The 25905-nt window shown below is 42.9% G+C and overlaps 1 pseudogene across 1 annotated transcript in view; it reads right to left on the bottom strand.

Moving 5' to 3' along the window:
- Positions 1–12431: 12431 nt before the first annotated feature.
- The window catches only part of LOC311114825 (NACHT, LRR and PYD domains-containing protein 3-like), a 47445-nt pseudogene continuing 33971 nt past the window's right edge, over positions 12432–25905 (bottom strand). Inside the window, exons 7-13 of the transcript in view lie at positions 23824–25577; positions 23414–23558; positions 20739–20881; positions 18779–18952; positions 17185–17358; positions 15950–15996; positions 12432–15428 (exon numbers count right to left, since the gene is read on the bottom strand). The product of the transcript in view is annotated as an NACHT, LRR and PYD domains-containing protein 3-like (transcript). The remainder of the gene's footprint in view (positions 15429–15949; positions 15997–17184; positions 17359–18778; positions 18953–20738; positions 20882–23413; positions 23559–23823; positions 25578–25905) is intronic.

Below are 25905 nucleotides of genomic sequence, written 5' to 3' on the forward strand. Positions count from 1 at the left end.
CAAAGCTCTGTTTTCTTATTTAATCGTGGATTTAAAATCGGTTGAACACAGAGTGTGATGGCCAAAAAATGTACTTAGTACCTAAACAAGATTTGGACAGACATTGTTATGGAAACAGGTATCCTGTATGTGTATTTGTTTTCCCTCTCCTTCAGCCCTAATCACAGGTGTCCCTTGTTTTCCTGATTGGTGGTCGTTGGGGTGTCCCACCTGTCCGACATCCGTTCGTCTGCTGATTGCTGAGGTGAACCAATCAGTGGACGTTCCTCAGTATTGCCCCGCCTGTTTCTGGTTTTTACATTACCATATCAAATCCCCTGGTTTTAAAAGCCAGTCAGATGTGTTTCCTGACAGAGACTCTCTTTCTCTGTGAGTATGGCAACTGTGGTGTCTTGGTTTTTGTGTACTCACTCGTGTGCTCTCTAGTCCATATTGGACCCATGTTGTTTGCTGTCTAGTCCATATTGGACCTATGTTGTTTGTTGTCTAGTCCATATTGGACCTATGTTGTTTGTTTGGTTTAGCAAGTGGCCCTTGGGCATACATTACCCGTAGGACAACCTTGTCTAAACACACTAGTTAGACCTGAGCGGACCACCCACCGTATTTTAATATGGTTAGCAGTAGCTTAGCGGTTCTTGAGGCAGGCAAGATCAGTTTAGGATTTGTTGACTTTATTGTTTCATTCCTTGGGTCCAGCTCAGCCCCTTTTCCCCAAACCGTTTACCGTGTGTTTTATAATAAACATTGTGTTTGACCGTAACATTTGTTTTGTCGGTGTATTTTGTTCTCACTGTTCCTTGTCAATATTCTAATTCCTGTGAGTTATGTTATGGGACTCTTGTCCATCCCCCCTAGACTTTTAAAGCCACGGGGTTCGTAACACTCAGGCAGAAACCGGAATGTTCTATTCTGGCCAGGCCCATCTTTTCAAAGAAAACACCATTTAATTCTATCTCTATTTGAACGAATTAGGTAGTTTTGTTGTGATCAACCAGGAAATCAACCAGGAAATCCAATTCGCCACAGTCAGGCAGAAAAGTCTGAATGTTCTATCATAAAGTGAGTACAATTAGTTTCCCTGGCTGATATTGCTTCTACATAGAAATACTATAAGAGTCAATGAATAGATGACATTCACTGCTATAAACCTGCCTCCAATACAATCGGCTAGTTTACACAGACCCACCGCGGACCTTCGCGTGTAAAGGCGTTTTATGGTCTGTTTTGTCAACGAGCCCAGATGATCCCAATAATGTAGGTTGCCTAGTAACCGATGCCCTCCTCTGGTATGTTCTATTGTGAACTGTCTGGGACTCCTTGTTGTTTCTCTGTTTACTACTCAAACATATTTCACTGATTCAGTCTAAAACGAAATTAACTGCAAATATATTAGCGTAACTGGACTACACAGAACATGGCGGACCCACTGTAAAATGAGAGGCTTTTTATGGTATTAAAACGTGTCCCAGTCCAACATGCCTAGCTCTGCCCACTGGGGCCTGGTTGACGGAGCGCTCTCTGAAAGAAGTCCTTGTATCGTCCTATTCCACCGGATAGAGTTGTCTCATCACACCGGCAGTAGCAGTTCTGTCTCCTCATATTGATCCGGCATCAAGTAGCGTGTCCCCTTCACTGGATTAGGACGCGCTGTTTGAGAGCGTTGCTCTGAAAGTGCTGCTGCTGCTGTCGGTGCTCTCCCCCGACATGCCCGCTCCAAATAGGCCATTTATCTTTTAATGCAGTCATCTCGCTTTTCATTTCAAGCGTCTTTTTTATCCTTCGCTTGTTTGTAACAATTGCAAAGACATTGGCAACGTTGTATTTGTAGTCCCACTTCGTTGTGAAGTTATCGGCGGTCACAGAGAGACAGATAAAACATGTTGATTTTATGTTTAGTGGAGGTCTTCTGTGCATGAAGAGACGCAGTAGTGAAACAACGCATCTAACGACGCACTTGGCTGTTCTACGAGTGGTCTGAGGCAGTCGGTAAATAATGAGCGTTTTCAAGTGCACTTCAACTTTAGTAACGATGGTTTTTGGGGAAACAGCTCGGAGATTTAACGATGCTCCTACAAAGGTTCTACTGATAAACTTAGCCTTAAGATGCTTTTTGGGAAACCGGGCCCAGATGGTCTCCGTAGGAAATGTTGTGAAAATATTGGGCTTAGGCTACATGCCCTGTTATTTAGACTTAACACCGATTTGTAGGTGATCAGTCCTGCTACTGATAGCCAATGGGAACTGATCTGAACAGGTTTAGGCTGGTCATCTAGGATATGTAGGCCATATCTGAAGTACAGTACCAGTCAAAAATTTGGACACACCTACTCATTCCAGGGTTTTTCTTTCTTTATTTTTTTACATTACATTTTTACATAGGGTCCAGAGTTTTACTGGTTAGGTTAACAGATAAGGAAAAACTCTGGGCCCCAGGAGGTAAAATTGCCCCCCTACTCTGGGACCTATGGTGCCACCAGTCTGGTGCAGTTGTCAGTTACCATCAGGTATGTGGATGATCAGGGCGTTATTCAGGAATGTTTCTTGGGCTACTTTGATGTGTCAAGTGGGCGAGATGCGAACTCTGTGTTTAACTTCACGGAGAAACTTGTTGTTCAAACCTATGAGTGCGCAGCTGTAATGGAATGTATCTGCTATGTGTATTTCCAGCTAAGTCCCCTCCTGTTCCCTGATTAAGAGGTGATGACCACTCCACTCTACTACCATTGTCAACTCTGTCCTGACATGAAAAGAAGCCACGTCTCATGTCCCCCGCTCATCCACTGGCACATTGGAATGTTTCCTCTCCAAGCACTGTGAGTACCCCTATCAATTTTCTCTCGTTACTGTATGTAGAGTCAATCACATACAGAAACACAATGGCATTATTACACATCAATGATTTTACTCCTTGTTTGGACTATCTCCTTCTTAGCTCTTTGGTCTCTAACTGTGTAGTGTGTTCTGTTGTTGTTTTTTGTCTTCCCAGTCAATTCCTGTCCTGCACTGAAGTCAAGCCTCTGAACACCTCAACACATGCCTCGTACCCTCATTCAATCACTGCTGTGATCCCTTCCCAACACTGTGGAAGTAGCCCTCTCATTCAATCACTAATGTGATCCCTTCCCAACACTGTGGAAGTAGCCCTCTCATTCAATCACTGCTGTGATCCCTTCCCAACACTGTGGAAGTATCCCTCTCATTCCCATTCCCCATAATATTGTACTATAAATGTCTTTATTAAATGCTTTAGGTTAAAATAATTACTCTTTGACGATTTTTGAAACACACTTCGACATCTCTGTGCGTTCCGCGCCTATACCATGGGTCTCCCATCCTCCTTGATTTTTCAAGTCACCAGCCTCCACTGCTTTGTTACCAGTACAGTAGAGGAAAGACTCTTCTTCTTGGATAGACAGTAGATAGAATACCTGTGTTACCAGTACAGTAGAGGAAAGACCCTTCTTCTTGGATAGACAGTAGTATGAATACCTGTGTTACCAGTACAGTAGAGGAAAGACTCTTCTTCTTGGATAGACAGTAGTATGAATACCTGTGTTACCAGTAGAGGAAAGACCCTTCTTCTTGGATAGACAGTAGTATGAATACCTGTGTTACCAGTACAGTAGAGGAAAGACCCTTCTTCTTGGATAGACAGTAGTATGAATACCTGTGTTACCAGTACAGTAGAGGAAAGACTCTTCTTCTTGGATAGACAGTAGATAGAATACCTGTGTTACCAGTAGAGGAAAGACCCTTCTTCTTGGATAGACAGTAGTATGAATACCTGTGTTACCAGTACAGTAGAGGAAAGACTCTTCTTCTTGGATAGACAGTAGATAGAATACCTGTGTTACCAGTAGAGGAAAGACCCTTCTTCTTGGATAGACAGTAGTATGAATACCTGTGTTACCAGTAGAGGAAAGACCCTTCTTCTTGGATAGACAGTAGTATGAATACCTGTGTTACCAGTAGAGGAAATACTCTTCTTCTTGGATAGACAGTAGTATGAATACCTGTGTTACCAGTACAGTAGAGGAAAGACTCTTCTTCTTGGATAGACAGTAGTATGAATACCTGTGTTACCAGTACAGTAGAGGAAAGACTCTTCTTCTTGGATAGACAGTAGTATGAATACCTGTGTTACCAGTACAGTAGAGGAAAGACCCTTCTTCTTGGATAGACAGTAGTATGAATACCTGTGTTACCAGTACAGTAGAGGAAAGACTCTTCTTCTTGGATAGACAGTAGTATGAATACCTGTGTTACCAGTACAGTAGAGGAAAGACTCTTCTTCTTGGATAGACAGTAGTATGAATACCTGTGTTACCAGTACAGTAGAGGAAAGACTCTTCTTCTTGGATAGACAGTAGTATGAATACCTGTGTTACCAGTACAGTAGAGGAAAGACTCTTCTTCTTGGATAGACAGTAGTATGAATACCTGTGTTACCAGTACAGTAGAGGAAAGACTCTTCTTCTTGGATAGAAAGTAGTATGAATACCTGTGTTACCAGTACAGTAGAGGAAAGACTCTTCTTCTTGGATAGAAAGTAGTATGAATACCTGTGTTCCCAGTACAGTAGAGGAAAGACTCTTCTTCTTGGATAGACAGTAGTATGAATACCTGTGTTACCAGTATAGTAGAGGAAAGACCCTTCTTCTTGGATAGACAGTAGTATGAATACCTGTGTTACCAGTACAGTAGAGGAAAGACTCTTCTTCTTGGATAGACAGTAGTATGAATACCTGTGTTACCAGTACAGTAGAGGAAAGACCCTTCTTCTTGGATAGACAGTAGTATGAATACCTGTGTTACCAGTACAGTAGAGGAAAGACTCTTCTTCTTGGATAGACAGTAGTATGAATACCTGTGTTACCAGTACAGTAGAGGAAAGACCCTTCTTCTTGACACGCCCCAGCAGCAGTGGATGCAGCAAGGTTGATCTGCTCCTGTTTGGGAGACATCCAACAGAAACCAACCACCTCACACTCCAGCCACTACATTTGGTCTTGATGCATTGTGGGAGGTCAGCAGGTACTTTGTCCACCTTCTAAGTTCCACTGATTTTGGTGGCCAGAAGGGTGACATAAGCACCTGCTGCCAACTATATGAAGCAGAAACATGAAACAATCAATGATCACATATCTCCAAGTAGTGTTTTCCATATCTTGGATGTGTAACTACAGGATGTGTAACTACAGGATGTGTAACTACAAGATGTGTAACTACAGGATGTGTAACAACAGGATGTGTAACAACAGGATGTGTAACTATAGGATGTGTAATTACAGGATGTGTAACTACAGGATGTGTAGCTACAGGATGTGTAACTGCAGGATGTGTAACTACAGGATGTGTAGCTACAGGATGTGTAACTACAGGATGTGTAACTACAGGATGTGTAACTATAGGATGTGTAGCTACAGGATGTGTAACTACAGGATGTGTAACTACAGGATGTGTAACTACAGGATGTGTAGCTACAGGATGTAACTACAGGATGTGTAACTACAGGATGTGTAACTACAGGATGTGTAACTACAGGATGTGTAACTACAGGATGTGTAGCTACAGGATGTGTAGCTACAGGATGTGTAGCTACAGGATGTGTAACTACAGGATGTGTAACTACAGTATTTAAAATGAAGTAATGTGTCAAATGGATGAATCTCCACACCTGCACCATGTCTCACACATGCTGGAAATTGTCCTGGACTCATTCCTTCACTGCTTTGTGGGAGAAGGCTGCCTTCAGCTGAGTCAGTGTCCTTCTTGAGGCTTCACTGTTGTCTGAAAAGAGACAATCCATTATGTCCTTAAGGTTGTCTGTTAACCTCTTAAGGCCCAAGCTGTTTTTTTACATGCATTTTTTATTTCTCTTTGCTATTTGGGCTTATTGGAACCTAATTAGAATAAAAACTAAGTATCATCTTTTGATATGATGTACTTTTAGAGAAAAATGATGTCCACATATGTGGATTCATGGTCCGAATTGCATTAGGCTAACATTTTCAACACAACTAATTTAAGTATATATGTATGTATTTAGTGATTTAATTGTTATTTATTTCATTGGGACCATGTACAGCTTTTTAGCTGCATCAGAGCTAGCTTTTTTCCCATTTTACGTGTGTGCATGTTTACAAGCATATTAGCTGTTTCGAGGAGCCTCAGTCCATAAGTACACTTACGTGTACTTCATGTTTAGCGACCTACAAAGTTGCTAGTTTTACACTTTATTTTTCAAATTTGCATGTCATGACAAATATACAAGGCTTTTATAAATATCTAAATCAGAATAAGCCATGAAATATGACAGAACTTCTACACAATTGTGGACATAAGAGCTAAAAAGTGCTGTCCACGTATGTGACCACTAAGCCCTAGGAGGTTAATAATACATTTGAGGTTTCACACAGAACAATGTCAATTTGGATGGATTATTTAGATACAAGGCTCCAATTGTCGTTTATTCTGCACAGATTGGCAGAGTCAATACAATTTCCTTATATTCATAGTTTCCTACGTCGTAACGTATGAGTGGGTGTGAATACTTGTTTCAATACCTTTTGGTTATTAACAAATGTACATTGTTGAATTTCTATGTAATCACCTGGAGGAGTTGAATCTCTTTGTGGAATTCCTGTGGCGCTTCAATAAGACCTTCCAGTCTTGCAGCGGCTGTTGCTCCAGTGTTGTGTAATCTTTTACAGTGGATCATCCGCTCAACACAAGGCCCCATCCACAACCAGAACATACAGGTGGAGAGGCTCCATTATCTTCTCTGCAGATCCTCTCAAGCTCTGTCAGGTTGGATGGGGAGCGTCGCTGCACAGCTATTTTCAGGTCTCTCCTGAGATGTTCCATCGGGTTCAAGTCCGGTCTCTGGCTGGGCCACTCAAGGATATTCAGAGACTTGTCCGGAAGCCACTCCTGTGTTGTCTTTGCTGTGTGCTTAGGGTCATTGTCCTGTTTGAAGGTGAACCTTCACCCCAGTCTGAGGTCCTGACTGCTCTGGAGCAAGTTTTCATCATGGATCTCTCTGTACTTTGCTCTGTTCATCGTTCCCTTGATCCTGACTCCCAGTCCCTGCCGCTGAAAAACATCCCCACAGCATGATGCTGCCACCACCATGCTTCACCGTAGGGATGGTGCCAGGTTTCCTCCAGACCTGACGCTTGGCTTTCAGGCCAAAGAGTTCAATCTTGGTTTCATCAGAGCAGATAATCTTGTTTCTCATGGTCTGAGAGTCCTTTAGGTGCCTTTTGGCAAACTCCAAGTGGGTGTCATGTGCCTTTTACTGAGGAGTGGCTTCTGTCTGGCCATTCTACCATAAAGGCCTGATTGGTGGAGTGCTGCAGAGATGGTTGTCCTTCTGGAAGGTTCTTCCATCTCCACAGAGGAACTCTGGAGCTCTATCAGAGTGACAATCGGGTTCTTGGTCACCTCCCTGACCAAGGCCCTTCTCCCCCGATTGCTCAGTTTGGCCGGGCGGCCAGCTCTAGGAAGAGTCTTGGTGGTTCCAAACTTCTTCCATTTAAGAATGATGAAGGCCACTGTGTTCTTGGGGACCTTCAGTGCTGCAGAAATGTTTTGGTACCCTTCCCCAGATCTGTGCCTCGACACAATCCTGTCTCGGAGCTCAACAGACAATTCCTTCGACCTCATGGCTTGGTTTTTGCTCTGACATGCACTGTCAACTGTGGGACCTTATATAGACAGGTGTGTGTGTGTGCCTTTCCAAATCATGTCCAATCAATTGAATTGACCACAGGTGGACTCCAATCAAGTTGTAAAGACATCTCAAGGATGATCAATGGAAACAGGATGCACCTGAGCTAAATTCCGAGTCTCATAGCAAAGGGTCTGAATACTTATGTAAATAAGGCATTTAATTTTTATTTTTTATTTTTTATACATTTGCAAACATTTCTAAACCTGTTTTTTCGCTTCATGATTATGGGGTATTGTGTGTGTATATTGAGTATTTTTTTATTTAATTCATTTTAGAATAAGGCTGTAACTTAACTATGTGGAAAAAGGGGTCTGAATACTTTCCGACTGCACTGTATATGGGAAATGCCATTTGGAAGATATATTGTTGTTTTTACTGAACTATCCCAATCATAAATAGAATGTTACTGTCACGGATCCCCCCGGTACCGCTGCTCATTCCGTTCACCAGCTCCGGAGGTCTACGTCCCCGGCTTTCTAGGCGCCACTGACATGGATCATTACCACCAACCCCGGACTGTCTTGTCTCATTACCACACCTGGTTCCCATTCCCCCTGATTAGTATGTGTATATATGGGCCCTCTGTTCCCCATTCCCCCTGATTAGTATGTGTATATATGGGTCCTCTGTTCCCCATTCCCCCTGATTAGTATGTGTATATATGGGCCCTCTGTTCCCCATTGTCCTTGTCCATTATTGTCCCATGTCCGTTGGTCTCCTGAGTACATTGTATTACACTTTACATACTGAGTATTGTGCATTCTCGTCCTGTGTAGAGGTTACACCTCCCTCTGTGTTTGGGTTACATCCCTTTTGTATATATATAAATGTGTTTGTGTTGGGTGGAGTAAATAAAACCCCTAATACCCGCAAAGCACCAGTCTCAATGTCAACAGTGAAGAGGCGACTCCGGGATGCTGACCTAGGCAGAGTTACAAAGGAAAAAGTCCAGTGTCTGTGTTCTTTTTGCCCATCTTAATCTGTTTTCTTTTTATTGGCCAGTCTGAGATATGGCTTTTTCTTTGCAACTCTGCGTAGAAGGTCAGCATCCCGGAGTCGCCTTTTCACTGTTGACGTTGAGACTGGTGTTTTGCGGGTACTATTTAATGAAGCTGCCAGTTGAGGACCTGTGAGGCGTCTGTTTCTCAAACTAGACACTCTAATGTATTTTGTCCTCTTGCTCAGTTGTGCACTGTGGCGTCTCACTCCTCTTTCTATTCTGGTTAGAGCCAGTTTGGGCTGTTCTGTGAAGGGAGTAGTACACAGCGTTGTACGAGATCTTCAGTTTCTTGGCAATTTCTCGCATGGAATAGCCTTCATTTCTCAGAACAAGAATAGACTGATGAGTTTCAGAAGAAAGTTATTTGTTTCTGGCCATTTTGAGCCTGTAATCGAACCCACAATTGCTGATGCTCCAGACACTCGACTAGTGTCAAGAAGGCCAGTTTTATTGCTTCTTTAATCAGCACAACAGTTTTCAGCTGTGCTAACATACTTGCAAAATGGTTTTCTAATGATCAATTAGCCTTTTAAAATGATAAACTTGGATTAGCAAACACAACGTGCCATTAGAACACAGGATTGATGGTTGCTGATAATGGGCCTCTGTACGCCTATGTAGATATTCCATTAAAAATCAGCCATTTCCAGCTACAATAGCCATTTACAACATGAACAACGTCTACACTGTATTTCTGATCAATTTGATGTGATTTTAATGGACAGAAAAATTGCTTTTCTTTCGAAAACAAGGATATTTCTAAGTGAACCCAAACTTTTGAACGTTAGTGTATATATAATGTGTAAAACTAGCAGTGTAAATGTTAAAACAATAAAGGTTATAGAATAAGAGTTAACTGAAAAGAATAAGTAATTAAGTTAATAATGGAACAAATGTAGTGAATGTGTCTGTTTGTAAATTAAATCTAGGCTATACAATTATTGTAATATGTAAAATAAACATATTGTCACGTTCGTTGAAGGACGGGACGGACCAAGGCGCAGCATGCATGTACATGTTTATTATAACGAATAAACAACAAACAAAACGTGAAGTCCAAAGTAGACACAAACAACATACCTTAACTGGAACAAGATCCCGCAACCCACTAGTGCCAATAGGCTGCCTAAGTATGGTCCCCAATCAGAGACAATGAGCTACAGCTGCCTCTGATTGGGAACTACCCCGGCCAACATAGATCTGCACATACTAGATCTAAAACATAGAACTAACACAACAAGGAATACACACACCCTGACTCAACATATAAGCATCCCCTGAGTCAGGGCGTGACAGTACTGTATAGACTCCGGAGTGGAGCCGCTGACCGGAGCTGGACTGGACCCCAGTGGAGCGGATTGCTCTGGCTCCGGAGTGGAGCAGCTGACTGGTGCCAGACCAGGCACCGGTGGAACAGGCACGGGCCGTGCCGGACTGGACACATGCACCACAGGCTTGATGCGAGGAGCAGGAACGGGCCGGGCCAGGCAGGCGACACGCACCACTGGCTTAGTGCGAGGAGCAGGCAAAGGCCGGGCCGGACTGGCGACGCGCACCACTGACTTGGTGCGAGGGGCAGGAACAGGCCGGACCGGGCTGGCGACGAGCACCACTGGCTTGGTGCGAGGGGCAGGAACAGGCTGGACTGGGCTGGCGACGCGCACCACTGGCTTGGTGCGAGGAGCAGGAACAGGCCGGGCCGGACTGGCAACGCGCACCACTGGCTTGGTGCGAGGGGCAGGAACAGGCTGGGCCGGGCTGGCGACGCGCACCACTGGCTTGGTGCGAGGGGCAGGAACAGGCCGGACCGGGCTGGCGACGCGCACCACTGGCTTGGTGCGAGGAGCAGGAACAGGCCGGGCCGGACTGGCGACGCGCACCACAGGCTTGGTGCGAGGGACAGGAACAGGCCGGACCAGGCTGGCGACGCACACCACTGGCTTGGTGCGAGGGACAGGAACAGGTCGGGCCGGGCTGCGAAGGCAGACTGGAGGTCTGGAGCGGAGAGCTGGCACAACCCGTCCTGGCTGGCTGCCCACTTTCGCACTTTTTTACACATATTTTTTGAAAACATTTTTTAATATTGATTTCACAAATATAATATTTGTACAGTTCTTTATTAAAAATGTAGTTATTTTTACATGTCACTATGTAAAACCTAGCAGTCCTACATATTTCACTGAGAGTGAGGCAGATATGTAGTTTTTTGCAAAAAAAAACATGATTATTTGTCTATCTGAAATGAAAGCATCAAGTGATAGATTTTAAACAAATACATGTCTGTCATTGAACAACCCCACACCATAATTAGATAGTGAAAAAACACCAATCTCTTTCATAATTTCTTTAAATAATAAAGGCTAATTTAACAAAATTTCTGAAAATTGATATATATAGTTTTGGAATGAAACTCTTCTCATGTTTCCCCATCTGAGCTCAGAGTAGATGAGAGACTGAGGGGCGGTTTCCCAGACAGAGTTTAATTGAAGTCAGGACCAGGTAAATTCTACTGAAGTATCTCCCCAATATCCCCACACGTCTTATTACCTGTTCTGTCTGTGTCCCGTATACTCCCTCTCCGGCGTTCCAGGTCACCAGCTCATTATTATGCACACCTGTCACCATCGTTACGCCCCCTGCGACCAATCAGACTCACCTGGACTCCATCACCTTCCTGATTACCTCCCCTATATCAGTCACTCCCTTTGGTTCCTTCCCCAGGAGTTATTGATTCTGTTTCAGTGTTTCATGTCTGTACGCTACTCGTGTTTCTTGGCTGCCTAGTAAATTAAATGTATTTTGCCCCAATACACTTAAACATGTTGGCACTATGTTGTTGTCAAATATACAGCGGAGTCAGGCGCAGGACACAGAACTGAGTAAATGACTTTACTCGAAAAATAAACAATACTAATCTCCAGCTCACAAAACAAAGAACAAACACGCACAAAACCATGAGGGAAGCAATAGGGTAATAATCATAACGAACCATCAAGACAAAACAAATAGAAAAATAAACGTTTTTTGGGTGGACGCCGAGCAAGGAGAGGCACCAACTTCGGCGGAAGTCATGACAGTTGTCCTCATCAATGTAATTTGCAAGAACAAAATATTCAAACCGTTCTGTATATGAGCTCCACTACTCAATACTTTTATCAAACTGTCCAACAATTGCAGTCATTTTTCATTTCTCAATAGGCTCCTGATTGTCTCTCACTTCAATATTGTCCTCAACCACAGCAATATTTTCCTCAGTCACGTGATCTTCATTCACTTCACTCACTGACGTATCCTCCTAAGTTCGCTCATTTAGCCGTTTTAATTAAAAGGTTTTGTCACAGTTGAATAAATGTCCTTTCCATTAATCACTGTATATTCCTCCCTTTTAATCATTTTGTTTTCCCGCTCCGACGTCCGTCTCCAGTCCTTTTCTGCCGTCCATGACAATGTTAACTCTCTTTCTTAGCTAGCTGGACTATGCACTTGCCTCTGCTAGCAATACACTGTGCTAACATTAGCCTAGACTGGACCACAGAAAATACCAGTTTTAAACAGTTGTAAAAACCCACTTCTTCCAGACAGAATAGTTCCTATAGGTTCAGAATTACTCAAAGCCAATATTTTGTTATGTCTAGTGGGTTTCATAACCACGTCTGTATAACAATTCAATAATGATGAGACGGGAGACAGGAATCAGTTCAACCATTTATCTTGAACGTGATCATCTCAACACATACAAACCCCCATGATGCTCTGCAGCACAACCCCAATATACAACAAATACATAGATAAGTAAATGGACACTAAACAAAACTCATAGAGGAATTTAAATGTTCAGCTGTAGAAAGTAGGGCCATGGGATAGGGTCAGAAAGGTCAGTATGTTTGATAACTGGTTCCAGAGGTGACATAACAAGCATAAGGTCCATTATAACACAGTGAAGTAGAGGTGGGAGCTAAAAGCAGACATGGACAGTGAGACGGTGTGAGGAGGTCAGGGGTGAAACACTAGATCAGGACAGGTAGAAATGGCAGGGCTGGAAATAGACACAGAGAGACATTCTGATCATGGCTCAAACCTGGCTGGTTGTGTTCAGTGTGTGTGTCCAGTGTGTGTGTGTGTGTGTGTGTCCAGTGTATGTATGTGTGTCCAGTGTGTGTGTGTGTGTGTCCAGTGTGTGTTTGTCCAGTGTGTGTGTGTGTGTGTCCTGTGTGTGTGTCCAGTATGTGTGTGTGTTCAGTGTGTGTGTTTCCAGTGTGTGTGTGTGTGTGTGTGTTTGTGTGTGTGTCCAGTGTGTGTCTGTCCAGTGTGTGTGTGTGTTTGTGTGTGTGTGTGTGTGTGTGTGTGTGAGAGTCCTGTGTGTTTGTCCAATGTGTGTGTGTGTTCAGTGTGTTTGTATGTGTGTGTCCAGTGTGTGTGTGTGTGTGTGTGAATCCAGTGTGTGTATGTGTGTGTGTTCAGCGTGTGTGTGTTCAGTGTGTGTGTATCCAGCATGTATGTTTAGTGTGTGTGTGTCCAGTGTGTGTGTGTGTGTGTGTGTGTTCAGCGTGTGTGTGTTCAGTGTGTGTGTGTCCAGTATCCAGTGTGTGTGTGTGTGTGTGTGTGTGATTAGTATGTGAGTGTCCATTGTGTTTGTGTATCCAGTGTGTGTGTCCAGTGTGTGTGTGTGTTCAGTGTGCAGTGTGTGTGTGTGTGTGTCCAGTGTGTGTGTGTCCAGTGTGTGTGTGTCCAGTGTGTGTGTGTGTCCTCTGTGTATGTGTGTGTTTGTCCAGTGTGAGTGTGTGTGTGTGTGTGTGTGTGTCCAGTGTCTGTGTGTGTGTCCAGTGTGTGTGAGTGTGTGTGTCCAGTGTGTGTGTGTGTGTGTGTGTGTCCAGTGTGTGTCCAGTGTGTGTGTGTGTGTGTGTGTGTGTGTATGTTTGTGACCTGTGTGTGTGTCCAGTGTGTGTGTGTGTGTGTCCAGCGTATGTGTGTGTGTCCAGTGTGTGTGTCCAGTGTGTGTGTGTGTTTGTGTGTGTGTGTCCAGTGTGTATGTGTGTGGGTCCAGTGTGAGTGTGTGTGTGTGTGTCCAGCGTATGTGTGTGTGTGTCCAGTGTGTGTGTGCGTGTGTGTGTGTGTGTGTGTGTGTCCTGTGTGTGTGTGTGTCCAGTGTGTGTGAGTGTGTGTGTCCTGTGTGTGTGTGTGTGTCCAGTGTGTGTGTGTGTCCTGTGTGTGTTTCCTGTGTGTGTGTGTGTGTCCAGTGTGTGTGATTGTGTGTGTCCAGTGTGTGTGTGTGTGTCCTGTGTGTGTGTGTCCAGTGTTTGTGTGTCCAGTGTGTGTGTGTCCAGTGTGTGTGTATCCAGTGTGTGTGTGTCCAGTGTGTGTGTGTCCAGTGTGTGTTTGTCAGGTGTGTGTGTGTTCAGTGTGTTTGTTCAGTGTGTGTGTGTGTCCAGTGTGTGTGTGTGTCCAGTGTGTGTGTGTGTCAGTGTGTGTGTGTGTGTGTGTCCAGTGTGTGTGTGTGTGTGTGTGTGTGTGTGTGTGTCTAGTGTGTGTGTGTGTGTACAGTGTCCAGTGTGTGGGTGTGTTTGTCCAGTGTGTGTGATCAATGTATGTGTGTCCTGTGTGTTTGTGTGTGTGTCCAGTGTGTGTTTGTCCGGTGTGTGTGTTCAGTGTGTTTGTGCAGTGTGTGTGTGTGTGTACAGTGTGTGTGTATCAAGTGTGTTTGTGTGTCCAGTGTGTGTCAGTGTGTGCGTCCAGTGTGTATGTGTGTTCAGTATGTGTGTGTGTGTGTCCAGTGTGTGTGTGTGTGTGTGTGTGTCCAGTGTGTGTGTGTGTCCAGTGTGTGTGTGTGTCCAGTGTGTCAATGTGTGTGTGTGTGTCCAGTGTGTGTGTGTGTGTGTGTGTCTAGTGTGTGTGTGTGTGTGTGTGTGTGTGTCTAGTGTGTGTGTGTGTGTGTGTCCAATGTGTGTGTGTGTCCAGTGTGTGTGTGTCCAGTGTGTGTGTCCAGTGTGTGTGTCCAGAGTGTCAGTGTGTGTGTGTGTGTGAATCTAGTGTGTGTGTGTGTGTGTGTCTAGTGTGTGTGTGTGTGTGTGTGTGTGTCCAGTGTGTCCAGTGTATGTGTGTGTCCAGTGTGTGTGTTTGTGTCCAGTGTGTGTGTGTGTTTGTGTGTCAGTGTTACCATGGTTATTATTTACAGGGACACTGAGGAGTCAACACCAACCCCAAACCCTGGATAGAGGGGCTCAGTGAATGTGGCGTGGAATGTGTTCAGGTGGGTCAGTGTGTCAGAGGAGACTCTGTAGAAGGACAGAGTGCCGGCTGGCCAGTCCAGATACACTCCTACTCTGTGGGAGCTGGAGGAGGGGACGTCTATGGTAGTGGACTTATTATTGTGCCAGGCAGAGTAACTGTTGTCATAGCATTCCAGACTCCAGGAATTGTCATTACATCCAATCCCATAGTCATCACCCCTTCCTATCCTGCTGATTCCTTTATATGTCACTCCTATATAAACCCTTCTCCCACTCCACTCTACCTCCCAGTAACAGCGCCCAGTCAGACCCTCTCTACACAGCACCTGGCTATAATCCTCAAATCTCTCTGGGTGATCAGGATACGGCTGCTCCTCTCTCCTACATGTCACCTTTCTGTTCTCCTCAGACAGAGAGAGGAGTCTGTTTGCTGTGTTTAGGTCCAGTGTGAGATCACAGACATCTGATGGATGAAACCAGACACAATATTAGAAATCATCATCATTCACATTAGAATGTTAACTCACTTTTCACTAATTCATTTAATGTAGATGTTTCTAGGTATCAAAAGGAGAAGTTAAGGTAACTTGAGACTTGTTGAATGATCATATGTTATACTGTATGGTAATATAAAACACACTTATTTCCATTAATTACACACATACACACACATCCTGAACACACACACACACACACTGAACACACACACACACACTGAACACACACACACACACACTGAACACACACACACACACTGAACACACACACATTTCTAATGTAACAGGAACACGCCACACACACACACAGACACACACATTGTCAAAGCAACTCTTTGTAAACTTTGGTGTCCCTGATTTGTGCTTCTGTAGAACTACAGCTGATATTTAATATGACCAAGTAAGTAATGATGGTGGTCTTTGACTTTGACTTCACTTGAATTAAGACTTATTCTTAGTCATATTCTTCACAGCAGTCAACACTCACATTTTCTAAGTCCAGGTTTCATTGTGTTCTCTCCACCATGTTCCACACTGTAGCGGTAAGCAGAAGAACAGACATTGAGGGATACACTTGAACTCACACACACACACACACACACACACAAACAGTCAGTATATACATTTGTCCAAGTGTGTGTGTTTGTCCAGTGTGTGTGTGTGTGTGTGTCCAGTGTGTGTGTGTGTGTGTGTGTGTGTGTGTGTCCAGTGTTTGTGTGTGTGTGTGTGTCAGTGAGTGTGTGTGTGTCCGGTGTGTGTCCAGTGTGTGTGTGTGTGTGTATGTCAAGTGTGTGTTTGTGTGTCCAGTATGTGTGGGTGTGTCCAGTGTGTGTGTGTGTGTTTGTTTGTCCAGTGTGTGTGTATGTCTAGTGTGTGTGTGTGTGTGTGTGTGTGTGTGTGTGCGTCTAGTGTGTGTGTGTGTGTGTGTCTAGTGTATGTGTGTGTGTCTAGTGTGTGTGTGTGTGTCCAGTGTGAGTAAGTCTGTGTGTGTCCAGTGTGTGTCCAGTGTGTGTTTATGTCTGGTGTGTGTCCAGTGTGTGTGTGTGTGTCCAGTGTGTGTGTGAGTGTGTGTGTCCAGTGTGTATGTGTGTGTGTGTGTGTGTGTGTGTGTGTGTGTGTGTGTGTGTGTGTGTGTGTTTGTCCAGTGTGTGTGTGTGTCCTGTGTGTGTGTATGTCTAGTGTGTGTTTGTGTTTGTGTGTGTTTGTGTGTGTGTGTCTAGTGTGTGTGTGTGTGTCCAGTGTGTGTGTGTTTGTCTAGTGTGTGTGTATGTGTTTGTCCAGTGTGTGTGTGTGTGTGTGTTTGTCCAGTGTGTGTGTGTGTCCTTTGTGTGTATGTGTCCAGTGTGTGTGTGTGTCCAGTGTGCATGTGTGTCCAGTGTGTGTGTGTCCAGTGTGTGTACTGATACACACACACACACTGGACACACACACACACACACACACACAAACACACACACACACACACGACACACACACTGGACACACACAGACACACACACACACACACAGGACACACACACACACACACCGGACACACAAACACACACACACACACACACGACACACACACTGGACCCGCACAGACACACACACACACACACACTGGACACACACACACACATACACACAACTTAGTCCAAGTTGTGGTCAGAATGTTTGTCTTAACTAGCCTGATAACTCCAACATGTCTGATATGAACATTGACATAAACCCTCTACATACTTGAGTTTCTCCAGTCTGCAGTGTGGATCCTCCAGTCCAGCAGAGAGCAGTCTGACACCTGAGTCTCCTGGGTGATTGTAGCTCAGGTCCAGCTCTCTCAGGTGTGAGGGGTTTGAGTTCAGAGCTGAGACCAGTGAAGCACAGCCTTCCTCTGTGACTAGACAGCCTGACAGCCTGCAAAGAGTCAAATCATATTGAAACCACACTGCTATTCTTTGGTGGTGAAAATAGTGGCAGTATATTTTTTCAACAATTTCAGATATATCAGTGTCCTGAAACCTGACATATCTATTCATAAATGATTGTATTATTATTAGAAATTATCAAAGTATTGCTTGTAGATAGAAAAATGCATATTACAAAAATTTGAGTTGACTGACCAGAGCAGTTTAAAAAGCAGTATCAGTCAAAAGACAGACAGTGAGGTATCAGATTTAGATTGTATTGAGTATACAGTCCACACCATATCTATTTTGACAGTGAAGATAACATTTTAAATTTGGCTCTATACTCCAGCATTTTGGATTTGAGATAAAATGTTTCATATGAGGTGACAGTATATAATGTCACCTTTTATTTGAAGGTACTTTTATACATATCTGTTTCACAGTTTAGAAATTAAAGCACTTTATGTATCTAGTCCCCCTATTTCAAGAAGTCATAAGTATTCTGACCAATTCACTTATAGTGTATTAAAGTAGTCAAAAGTTGGGTATTTGGTCCCAAACTCGTTGTTTGCATTTGCAGTTTGTTTTGGTTGTGTTTTGGGTTATGTTTTGCCCGATAGTAACTGAATGGTGGATGATGACTGGAGTAATTTTCTGTCTAAGTGAGTAGATAACATGTTTCTAAACACTACTAAATTAATCCTGATGATGACATGATTAAGAAAAATCATGAATGAGAAAGTTACAGAAGCTACAACAAAACATGCTAACCTCTCACCATTACCAATAACAGAGGGGGTATGATCCTTGTTCCTCTGTAACTTTCTCATTCATCATCATTCACGATTCATTCATGATTATTCATAATCATGGTAGCATCCACATGAATGTAGAAGTGTTCAGAAACATCTTCTATTCTTACTGACAATACAAGTGAAGTGACTCCAAAATGACAGGACATTATTCACCATTCAGTTTCTATTGGGAAAAACATAATCCAAAACACAACTAAAACAAACTGCAAATGTATTCAACAAGTTTGTAGAATCACAAGCTTGATGTAATCACTGCAGGTAAGGAATATGGGACCAAATACTAAACTTATGACTACTTTAATACAATATAAGTGAATATGTCCAAATTATTAAGACTTTTTCAAATGGGAGAACAAGATACATAAAGTGCTTTCATTTCTAAACAGTAACACAGATATGTATGAAAATACCCTCAAATAAAAGGTGACATTCTGTACTGTCGCCTAATATGAAACATTCTACCTTAAATCCAAAATGCTGGAGCATAGCACCAAATTTAAAACTGTAAGCTTCACTGTCCAATCACATATGGTGTGGACTATGTGTGCCTGGTAAACACATGTGGATCTGGTGAACAGTTATCACTTGTTGACCAACTACAGGAATACTGACCTCAGAGTCTCCAGTTTACAGTGGGGATTCCCCAGTCCAGCAGAGAGCAGCTTCACTCCTGAATCCTTCAGGTCATTGTTACTCAGGTCCAGCTCTCTCAGGTGTGAGGGGTTTGACTTCAAAGCTGAGACCAGAGAAGCACAGCCTTCCTCTGTGACTAGACAGCCTGACAGCCTGCATAGAGTCAAATCATATTAAAACCACACTGCTATTCTTTGGTGGTGAAAATAGTGGCAGTATATTTTTTCAACATATTCAGATATATCAGTGTCCTGAAACCTGCCATATCTATTCATAAATTAATGTATCATTATTAGAAATGATCATAATATTGCTTGTAGAGAGAAACATGTATAGTACAAATATTTGAGTAGACTGACCAGAGCAGTTTAAAAAGCAGTATCAGTCAAAAGACAGACAGTGAGGTATCAGATTTAGATTGTATTGAGTATACAGTCCACAATATATCTATTTTCACAGTAAAGCTAACATTTTAAATGTGGCTCTATACTCCAGCATTTTGGATTTCAGATTAAATGTTTCATATGAGGTGACAGTATATAATGTCACCTTTTATTTGAGGGTATTTTAATACATATCTGTTTCTGTCACGCCCTGACTCTAGGGACATGTATTGGTTGAGTCAGGGTGTGTGTTTTCTGTGTTGGGTTTGTCTATGTTAGTTTCTAGATCGTTTAGATCTATGTTGGCCAGGGTGGTTCCCAATCAGAGGCAGCTGTAGCTCGTTGTCTCTGGTTGGGGACCATACTTAGGTAGCCTTTTGGCACTAGTGGGGTGTGGGATCTTGTTCCGTGTGAGGTATGTTATTTGTCTACCTTGGACTTCACGTTTCGTTTGTTGTTTTGTCGTGTGTTTAGTCGTGAAATAAATATGAATGCATATCACGCTGTGCCTTGGTCCTTCTCGTTCATGAACGATCGTGACAGTTTCACCGTTTAGAAATAAAAGCACTTTATGTATCTAGTCCCCCTATTTGAAGAAGTCATAAGTATTCTGACAAATTCACTTATAATGCATTAACGTAGTCAAAAGTTGAGTATTTGGTTGTAAACTCATTGGTTGCATTTGCAGTTTGTTTTGGTTGTGTTTTGGGTTATGCTTTTCCCAATAGTAACTGAATGGTGGATGATGACTGGAATAATTTTCTGTCTAAGTGAGTAGATAACATGTTTCTAAACACTACTAAATTAATCCTAATGATGCCATGATTAAGAACAAGTATGAATGAATCATGAATAATAATGAGTGAGAGAGTTACAGAGGCTACAACAAAACATGCTAACCTCTCACCATTACCAATAACAGAGGGGGAATGATCCTTGTTCCTCTGTAACTTTCTCATTCATCATCATTCACGATTCATTCATGATTATTCATAATCATGGTAGCATCCACATGAATGTAGAAGTGTTCAGAAACATCTTCTATTCTTACTGACAATACAAGTGAAGTGACTCCAAAATGACAGGACATTATTCACCATTCAGTTTCTATTGGGAAAAACATCATCCAAAACACAACCAAGACAAACTGCAAATGTATTCAACAAGTTTGTAAAATCACAAGCTTGATGTAATCACTGCAGGTAAGGAATATGGGACCAAATACTAAACTTATGACTACTTTAATACAATATAAGTGAATATGTCCAAATTATTAAGACTTTTTCAAATGGAAGAACTAGATACATAAAGTGATTTCATTTCTAAACAGTAACACAGATATGTATGAAAATACCCTCAAATAAAAGGTGACATTCTGTTCTGTTGCCTAATATGAAACATTATATCTCAAGTCCAAAATGATGGAGCATAGCACCAAATGTAAAACTGTAAGCTTCACTGTCCAAACACATATGGTGTGGACTATGTGTGCCTGGTAAACACATGTGGATCTGGTGAACAGTTATCACTTGTTGACCAACTACAGGAATACTGACCTCAGAGTCTCCAGTTTACAGTGGGGATTCCCCAGTCCAGCAGAGAGCAGCTTCACTCCTGAATCCTTCAGGTCATTGTTAGTCAGATCCAGCTCTCTCAGGTGTGAGGGGTTTGACTTCAGAGCTGAGACCAGAGAAGCACAGCCTTCCTCTGTAACTAGACAGCCTGACAGCCTGCAAAAGTAAAATCATATTAAAATCACACTGCTATTCTTTGGTGTGAAAATATATTCTTTCAACAATTTCAGATACATCAGTGTCCTGAAACCTGCCATATCTATTCATATATACATATGTATATATACAGTACCAGTCAAAAGCTTGGACACACCTACACATTCCAGGGTTTTTCTTTATTTTTACTATTTTCTACAGTGTATAATAATAGTGAAGACATCAAAACTATGAAATAACACATATTGAATCATGTAGTAACCAAAAAAGTGTTAAATTAATCAAAATATATTTTATATTTGAGATTTTTCAAATAGCCACCCTTTGCCTTGATGACAGCTTTGCACACTCTTGGCATTCTCTCAACCAGCTTCATGAGGTAGTCACCTGGAATGCATTTCAATTAACAGGTGTGCCTTCTTAAAAGTTAATTTGTGGAATTTCTTTCCTTCTTAATGTGTTTGAGCCAATCAGTTGTGTTGTGACAAGGTAGGGGGGTATACAGAAGATGGCCCTATTTGGTAAAAGACCAAGTCCATATTATGGCAAGAACAGCTCAAATAGGCAAAGAGAAACGACAGTCCATCATAACTTTAAGACATGACGGTCAGTCAATACGGAACATTTCAAGAACTTCGAACATTTCTTCAAGTGCAGTCGCAAAGAACATCAAGCGCTATGATGAAACTGGCTCTCATGAGGACCGCCACAGGAATGGAAGACCCAGAGTTACCTCTGCTGCAGAGGATTATTTCATTAGAGTTACCAGCCTCAGAAATTGCAGCCCAAATAAATGCATCACAGAGTTCAAGTCACAGACACATCTCAACATCAACTGTTCAGAGGAGACTGTGTGAATCAGGCCTTCATGGTCGAATTGCTGCAAATAAACCATTACTAAAGGACACCAATAAGAAGAAGAGACTTGTTTGGGCCAAGAAACACGAGCAATGGACATTACACAGGTGGACATTTGTCCTTTGGTCTGGAGTCCAAATGGGCGATTTTTGGTTCCAACCACCGTGTCTTTGTGAGAAGCGGTGTGGGTGAACGGATGATCTCGGCATGTGTAGTTCCCACCGTAAAGCATGGAGGAGGGGGTGTTATGGTGTGGGGGTGCTTTGCTGGTGACACTGTTTGTGATTTATTTAGAATTCAAGGCACACTTATCCAGCATGGCTACCACAGCATTCTGCAGTGATACGCCATCCCATCTGGTTTGGGCTTAGTGGGACTATCATTTGTTTTTCAACAGGACAACACACTTCCAGGCCAACACACTTCCAGGCTGTGTAAGGGCTATTTGACCAAGAAGGAGAGTGATTGATTACTGCATCAGATTACCTGGCATCCACAATCACCCGACCCCAACCCAATTGAGATGGTTTGGGATGAGTCAGATGGCAGAGGGAAGGAAAAGCAGCCAACAAGTGCTCAGCATATGTGGGAACTCCTTCAAGACTGTTGGAAAAGCATTCCAGGTGAAGCTGGTTGAGAGAATGCCAAGAGTGTGCAAAGCTGTCATCAAGGCACAGGGTGGCTATTTGAAGAATTTCAAATAACAAATATATTTTATTTGTTTAACACTTTTTTGGTTACTACATGATTCAATATGTGTTATTTCATAGTTTTAATGTCTTCACTATTATTTTACAATGTAGAAAATAGTAAAAATAAAGAAAAGCCCTTGAATGAGTAGGTGTGTCCAAACTTTTGACTGGTACTGTACATAAATGAATGAATGTATCATTATTAACAATAGATGCTGGCTCCCTGCTGGCTCCCCTTCCTCTGCGGAAGCATAGTTCCCGCTCCGCCCAGTCAAAACTGTTCGCTGCTCTGGCACCCCAATGGTGGAACAAGCTCCCTCACGACGCCAGGACAGCGGAGTCACTCACCACCTTCCGGAGACATTTGAAACCCCACCTCTTTAAGGAATACCTGGGATAGGATAAGTAATCCTTCTACCCCCCCCCCCCCAAAAAAAAAAAAAAATATTGTAAAGTGGTTAACCCACTGGCTATAGGGTGAATGCACCAATTTGTAAGTCGCTCTGGATAAGAGCGTCTGCTAAATGACGTAAATGTAAATGTAAAATGTTTCTAAATTAATAATTGTGTGTGCGTGTGTCCAGTGTGTGTGTCCAGTGGGGGGGTGTCCAGTGTGTGTGTGTGTGTCCAGTATGTGTGTGTGTGTGTGTGTGTATATGTGTGTGTGTGTGTGTGTCCAGTGTGTGTGTGTCCATTATGTTTTTGTGTGTGTGTGCCCATTATGTGTGTGTGTGTGTCCAGTGTGTGTGTCCAGTGGGGGGGTGTCCAGTGTGTGTGTGTGTGTGTGTGTGTGTGTGTGTGTCCAGTGTGTCTATGTGTGTGTGTGTGTCCAGTGTGTGTGTGTGTGTGTGTGTGTGTGTGCGTGTGTGTCCAGAGTGTGTCCAGTGTGTGTGTGGTCATTGAGTGATACAGGAATACTGACCTCAGAGTCTCAAGTCTGCAGTGTGGATCCTCCAGTCCAGCAGAGAGCAGTCTGACTCCTGAGTCTCCTGGGTGATTGTAGCTCAGGTCCAGCTCTCTGAGGTGTGAGGGGTTTGACTTCAGAGCTGAGACCAGAGAAGCACAGCCTTCCTCTGTGACTCCACAGCCTGACAGCCTGACAGAGAGATCATCATGATTTCACAAACACACTGTTAATTTAACACCAGTAGTGTAGAAGGACAATGGCAGATGCATTTGGTTTATTCTCTTAAACAACATATAGATTTATCTTCCATCTCCTAGAATTGTATGGTCATATTGTTATACTAATGTGAACATCAATGCATTGATTCAATATGTTTTTCAATAATACATATATTTCTATAAACTGAATATTGCTTCCTGATGATTAGTACTTAAATGTCATTTTATGTACTCACAGAGCAGCTCTGGAGGCTTTGACCACTGGCAGCAGCCTCAGAAGACCTTCCTCTGATCTGGAGTATTTATTCAGGTCAAACACATCCAGCTCCTTTTCTGAAGTCAGCAATACAAAGACCAGAGCTGACCACTGTGCAGGTGACAGTTCTTCTTCTGAGAGACTTCCTGAGCTCAGGTAGCTTTGGATCTCCTTCACTAGAGAATGGTCATTCAGTTCATTCAGACAGTGGAACAGATTGATGCACTTCTCTGGAGAGGGATTCTCCCTGATCTTCTCCTTGATGTACTTGACTGTTTCTTCATGGCTCTGTGAGCTGCTTCTTGTCTTTGTCAGTAGACCTCGTAAGTACTTCTGATTGGACTCCAGTGAGAGGCCCAGAAGGAAGCGGAGGAAAAGGTCCAGGTTTCCTGTCTCACTTTGTAAGGCTTTATCCACAGCACTCTTGTAGACAGTAACTTCAGTAACCTGCGGTTCGGCCATTAGATTATCATTGTTGTTGATGAATGAGAGGAACACATATACAGCAGCCAGAAACTCCTGAATGCTCAGATGCACGAAGCAGTACACCTTGTCCTGGTGCAGCACACATTCCTCTTTAAAGAGCTGTGTGCACAATCCTGAGTACACAGAGGCTTCATTGACATCAATGCCAGCCTCTTTCAGGTCTTCTTCATAGAAAATCAGATTGCCATTCACAAGCTGTTGAAAAGCCAGTTTTCCCAGTGACAGAATGCTCTCTTTATTCCAGTGTGGAGCTGTCTCTTCTTTCCCAAGATACTTTTCATTCTTCTGTTTGGTATGAAACACCACAAGGTGTATGAACATCTCAGTCAGAGTCTTGGGCATCTCTTCTCTCTTATGTTTCAGCATGTGTTCAAGGACGATTGCAGAAATCCAACAGAAGACTGGAATGTGGCACATGATGTGGAGGCTCCTTGATGTCTTTATGTGTGAGATGATTCTGCTGGCCAGGTCCTCATCACTGAATCTCTTCCTGAAGTACTCCTCCTTCTGTGGGTCATTGAACCCTCGTACCTCTGTCACCTGGTCAACACCCTGAAGGGATCTTATTGGCTGCTGCAGGTCGGGTAGTTACCCAGAGGAGAGCAGAGGGAAGCAGATTTCCCTTGATGAGATTTGTCAGCAGAACATCCACTGGGGTTGACTTTGTGACGTCACAACAGATCTTGTTCTTCTGGAAGTCTAGTGGCAGTCGGCACTCATCCAGACCATCAAAGATGAACAGAACTTTGTACTTGTCGTAGTTGGAGATTCTTGATTCTTTGGTTTCCATTGAGAAGTGATTGAGAAGTTCAATCAAAGTGTGTTTTTCCTTTTTCATCAAATTCAGCTCCCGAAAGGGGAATGAAAATACAAATTGGACATCCTGATTTGCTTTTCCTTCAGCCCAGTCCAGAATGAACTTCTGCACAGAGACTGTTTTTCCAATGCCAGCGACTCCCTTTGTCAGCACAGTTCTGATAAGTTTGTCTTGTCCAGTTAAGGGTTTGAAGATGTCGTTACATTTGACTGCAGTCTCTGGTCTTGCTTGTTTCCTGGTTGTTGTCTCAATCTGTCTCAGCTCATGTTCATTATTGACCTCTCCTGTTCCACCCTCTGTGATGTAGAGCTCTGTGTAGATCTTATTGAGAAGTGTTGGGTTTCCTTGTTTAGCGATCCCCTCAAATACACATTGAAACTTCTTCTTTAGATTAGATTTGAGTTCACGTTGGCAAATCACAGCAAGCTCATCTGAATGAAGAAATAACACAGAGGATATTAATATTACGTCTGTTTTAATGCCTACAGTATTGTGGAACTGTTATAAAATGTTAAATTATGATAATTTCTCTGCTTAACTGACTGTATTAATGTGTAAATGTTTTCATAATGCATTACAGACTGGTGTGACTGATTATATTATTGGTTGATTATATTATCGGTATTAGCTCTCTCTCTCTCTCTCTCTCTCTCTCTCTCTCTCTCTCTCTCTCTCTCTCTCTCTCTCTCTCTCTCTCTCTCTCTCTCTCTCTCTCTCTCTCTCTCTCTAATTTAACCACCACAACACATCCCTGCTGCT

The sequence above is a fragment of the Coregonus lavaretus genome, assembly GCF_964263955.1.
Source record: "Coregonus lavaretus genome assembly, contig: HAP1_SCAFFOLD_233, whole genome shotgun sequence".
Classification (NCBI taxonomy): domain Eukaryota; kingdom Metazoa; phylum Chordata; class Actinopteri; order Salmoniformes; family Salmonidae; genus Coregonus; species Coregonus lavaretus.